Source organism: Octodon degus, unplaced genomic scaffold (assembly GCF_000260255.1).
Source record: "Octodon degus isolate 3935 unplaced genomic scaffold, OctDeg1.0 scaffold00047, whole genome shotgun sequence".
Lineage (NCBI taxonomy): Eukaryota > Metazoa > Chordata > Mammalia > Rodentia > Octodontidae > Octodon > Octodon degus.
In genome coordinates, this window is record NW_004524623.1 from 1531983 (window position 1) to 1537209 (window position 5227).

Consider the following 5227-nt stretch of genomic DNA (forward strand, 5'->3'; position numbering starts at 1 on the left):
CCGCCCCCTGGTGGGCTGAGCTGGCCACACACATACACACATAAACAAATAAATATTAAATAAATAAATAAAAGAGTTTAAAAAAATAAAATTAAATTAAAAAAAATATTTTAGTGGGAACTGGAGGTAAGAAGCAAAGAGTGGGGCATTAGTTATATTCATCTCTGGGGGGCAGCCCTGAGGGAGAGATGAGTTAAAAACATCCAGAGGAGAAGATGGTCTTTCTACTTTCTGGAAACTAGCATAAATACTTCCTTTATTCAGATTTTTAGAAGGTGTGGAGCTAGAGTGAGCTTGAACATACACTCCCTGGCAAGTGTATGGGTATAGAGTAGCCTGTGTTTTAAAATTTAGTGCATTGGGATGCAGGAGTAGGATCCACTGGCAAATGAAGAGAATGTCAGAAGTGAGAAGTAACAGGGCTGAGGCAGGGAAGGGCCTCCTGGGAAAATGTCTGGTCTGCTCGAACACCCAAACTAAGGGAAATTATAATCTCATGTAGTTTCCTGTAGTAAATCCCCCTCTCCCCATCCTCAGAGAGAAAAAAAAAATTTTTTTTTGGTATCAAATGAGATCATGTGTATTATAGATTGTGTCTAGACATTCCCTCAAAGCTTCATGCAGTCCTAGGTGGGATTTTTCATGGTTGGCTGGATTAAGAGTGTGTGATGCTGGGATTGATTCATGACACCAGGGTTATGTATGTGAGTCCAACCTTCCTTAGGTAGCCTGGGTAAGATATAAAGGATAGAAAGAACTGTGGTTGTCTCTTCTTGTTTTGCTACCTTCTACCCACCATGAAGTGTTTCTCCTCTCCAGTGCCTGTCTGCCACACTACCGTCTTGGATGGAGCCAATTATGTATGGAAGCCTCTGCAAACAGTGAGCTAAATAGACCTTTCTTTCTTTAACTTTGGGTGTCGGGTATTTTGTCACAGCAAGGCATTGTATAGAGCTCTTGTAAAGTTGTATATCAGTGTGTTGTCATTACTATGAATATCTGGCAATAAAATTTAACATGTAAACAATGTACTTGGATGGCATTTTTCACGCACTGTATTCTTTCACCATTCTTGAGTATTTGTTGATTACTAATCATTTACCAAGTAGTGTAGAGAGTATTGTCAACATTTTTAAAAAGAATAAATTAAGATACTGAAAGCCTAAGATTTATCCTAAGGCTCATAACTTGGACACTGTGAGATTTTGGTTCCTATTTTCCAAACCTTGCTGCCCCCCAAGGCCGAAATGACCAAGAACTGTGCTTACCGAAGCCCTTGATCTTTATTAAGTCCTAAAAATGATTATGAGTACTTTGAATGAAGTTTACTCATTTCTGTTTCTGTGGGTGTAGTGGCATTTTAATTATGGATACATGGAGTTCTCAGGAACCACACTACCAAATGCATGCACACAATGCTTTACATTCCTCACTAACATTTAGCAAGTGTTCACTGTGTGTCTCTCATTTAACCCTTAAAATAGCTCTCAGAGAAAGGTTTATCATCTCCAAGTTTTGTATACAGAAAATAAGGCTCCAAGAGACTCAGCCATTTACCCAAAGTTATAGACACATATAAATGATCCAATAGTCCTTGCAAGAGAACATTTAGAGGCTTCTGAAAATCAAAGGCAGAAACAATAGACATCCATGATGCCTACCTGAAGATTGTGTCTCAGCTGCCTAAATGCCTGCCTGGCAAGCACAAGGTCCTGAGTTCAATCCCTGGTGCTAAAAATAAAAAAAAAATGAAGATCTGCGGGGCATGAGACAAATGTTGAACTAAAAATAAAAGGAACAGACAAGAGTGGATCCCTATCCTGTTATGTTTAACGCCAAAGCTCAAAGCCTAACCACTCTGCTTTACCGAGGCACAGGTATGGTAAGTTTGTAACAATTTGATTCCCTACCCAGATAATTATAGCAATAAATTTGTACTCATCATCATCATAACCACTATAATTTATAGTGCTTAGCAGTCATGCACTCAGGAACGTTTGTGCATATTAAAGTCTCAGTGACAAACGACCAGGAAGTGACCATGCACATATTTTTTAAAAAATATATTTGGTTGTTGCAGGGTCTCACTAAGCAGCTCAGACTCATGGTAATTCTCCTGCTTTCAGCCTCCCCAGATGTCTTAGTTACTCTTTTCTCATTGCTGGGACAAATACCCGACACTCAAAAGTTTTATTTAGCTCACAGTTTGTGGAGGTTTCAGTCAAATACAAAACTGGCTCCAAGGCAGAGTGGCTGAGGGTAGGAGTTCATGGTGGTGGAATCAGTAAAACAGCAAGAGAAATGGGAAGAGTAGCAGCAACAATGGCTGCAGAGAACAAGTCTGTCTCCCTCAAGTGGCATTCAGGCTATCTGCCCCAGGCTGGGAGTAGTACTTGCACCCATAATCCCAGCAGCACTCACAGCCATAATCCCAGTGGATCATGAGTTAATCACAAACTCTAGAAGTCTGTCCCTTGATTTCATGAGGCTTTGGGGGGACAAATACACACAAACCATGATACTAGTGCTGGGATTACAGGTGTATGACACTACACGTGGACTCTGGCCAGCACAGCCCACCCTGGAGGCGGGGCTGACACTGCACGTGGTGCTGGGGATCTAACGGTGGACCCTAAACTTGCCTAAGCAGGCACTTTAGTCTACTTAGCTATCTCGCCATCCCAAACATTTGTGGGTTGTGTTTTTTTTTTTTTTTTTTTTTTTTTTTTTTTTTTTTTTTTTTTTTTTTGGTGCTTTAAACGATTTATTTAACTAAAATGGACTTAACTTTGTTTCTGAAGTGACTTCCATTTATTTTGATACATCTTTTCCCCATGATGATTTACAGGATCTTCAAGGCAATATAAATACTTTATAAATATTTGAATTTTTGGGTATATACCTGCACAATACCTTAGCAATATCTTTCAGAAGAAAATACTGAAGAGTAAAGGCTAGACACAATTACTGGGTACGGTGAAAATCTGCTGCAAATATTTCTGAGGTAAGAAGGCACCACATACCTGTTCAACTAAGAAAACCACCCTTACAACACAGGATGATTTTATTTTTACATAGGACGTAGAACACTTAAGCTGCCAATTAGGTACTGAATGGCAGAGCAACATCGCCAGTTTATGCCATAAATTCATAGGGAATGGGTTCCAACAACTCGGGTTCCTTTCCATTGGTCCTCACAAAGTGCACTTCTCTGGGAGGAGCAGGCTGGTGCTTCAGTTGAACCCAGGTACCTTTCTCTTTGCCTTCCTTCTTTTTCTAATCATTTTCCTTGACACGTTTCAGGAGGCTATCACGACTTTTTGAGTGTTTAATATGCTCAATACGCACAGTAATCCTCTTGGCAAGTATCTTGCCCTTAACTTGCTTGTTTACAACAATGCCAACAGCATGCTGGGTAACGTTGTAGACTCTTCCCATCTTGCCATGGTAACATTTGTGAGGCATTCCTTTTTGCACAGTACCCATTCCCCTGATGTCTAAAATATCGCCCTTTTTGTAGATTCGCATGTATGTGGCCAAAGGAACAACCCCATGTTTTCTAAAAGGCCTGGAAAACATATACTGGGTTCCCCGCCTCTTGCCCTTTGTGTTAGTCATTTTGGCAAATTACTGGAAGATGGCAGTTCCGGCACAAAGGCACATTTGTGTTTTTGTTTATTTTATTTATTTATTTTTTTGAAGGGATGGTAAGGTTTTTCACGAAGTACAAAGGTTACTGAGATTACTGAGCCAGGCATGATGACTTGCATGCCTGTCATCCCACCGATCTGGAAGGTTGAGACAGAATGCTGGTAAATTCAAGCCCATACTTGTGAATTTAACTGCTTAATAAGAACCTGTCTCAAAAAATAAAATTGGGTGGGAATCCAGCTTGGTACAAAGGCCCTGGGTTCAATACCCAGGACTGAAAAAAGAAAGTTAAGGTTACTAAGCATTTTTCTACTGTTGGATTCAGTATGTTGAAAAGCTAGTTTTTGTCCTGACTTTTTTGCTATTCTGCACAGATGGGTATTAGGCCTCAGTAACTGACAAAAGATTGCGTTTATTGAGATAGGGCACAGCTACTCAAAATTGTCAGTTGTGCCAGGTAAAGTCATGGGGAGTCATTTTCATGAAATTGGGCAGATTTCTCCTCTGGAATGCATTTTCTATACTGTAAATGAGAGGGTAGTGTACTAGATAACAAATTTGCTTACCAAACTAGATGTGATTTCTGTTATAAATACCCCCTTGGCCAGTCAGCCTTCTCCTGCGAGAGAAGTGGCTGATGGACCTGAGCTCAGTAAATAAAAGGCTCTATTCAAATTTCTATCTGGCTGATCTGGTTCCTATGCAGAGTTGACCCCTAACAGGTAGGATTTCCAAGTCTTAATGGTCTTTGTTTTTGGCTTTGTATGAAGATTTAATCTATCTCATAAGGCACTATTCTCATGTCAAAATGTTCATTTCTTAGCTTTCCAATTCATTAACTCATTCAACCAATTTGAGTTTCTACTAGGAGTGCTGTGAATGATACAAACAAGGGCTCTGTGCAAAGAGCATACAGTTCAAAGGGATAACAATAAATATTTTAAAGTCAATGAAAGCTTTAATTAGTAATTAAACTATTGGAAAGGTGCTAAAAAGGAAATAGGATGATGTGTACCTCTTTCTTCAGCGTCGTAAAATGAAAGGAGAGGCTCTTTCGTTTCCCCAAATGACCTTGTGAGGTCATCAGATTTTTTTTAAAAAAAGGAAAAACATGTTAATAACTTCCTTTCAACTAGTGAACAAATAGCTATTAATCCTGAAAATTGCACAGTGTCTATCCTATGTGTGTTGGATCGGGGCCCGGGAAAGGTGAGTCGTTGCTTCTCAAAAAGAGCAGCGTAAGACAAGTCTTCTATTTTCATTTATTTTTTTTAATCAAGAGGACAAATCAAAGAGAGTCTAGAGTCGAGCAGGAAAATTGCCCATCGAGTCCGGCTTTTGAGTATTTCTGTTCGTCTCACGGTTTTCTCAGCTCAAGGAACCCGGACGCCAACTACTGCCATGAACTTCCACGCGAATCTCCTTCCAGGAATCACTGACCGGTGGCGACAGGAACCCGAGAGGGAGAGGTCAAGGTGTGGTTTAGGAAGAAGAGGCGCTGGAAGGACGGCGCGGAGGGCGGCGGGACGGCCCGCGGGAGGGAGCGCGCGCCGCAGCCCCGCGAGCGCCGCAGCCC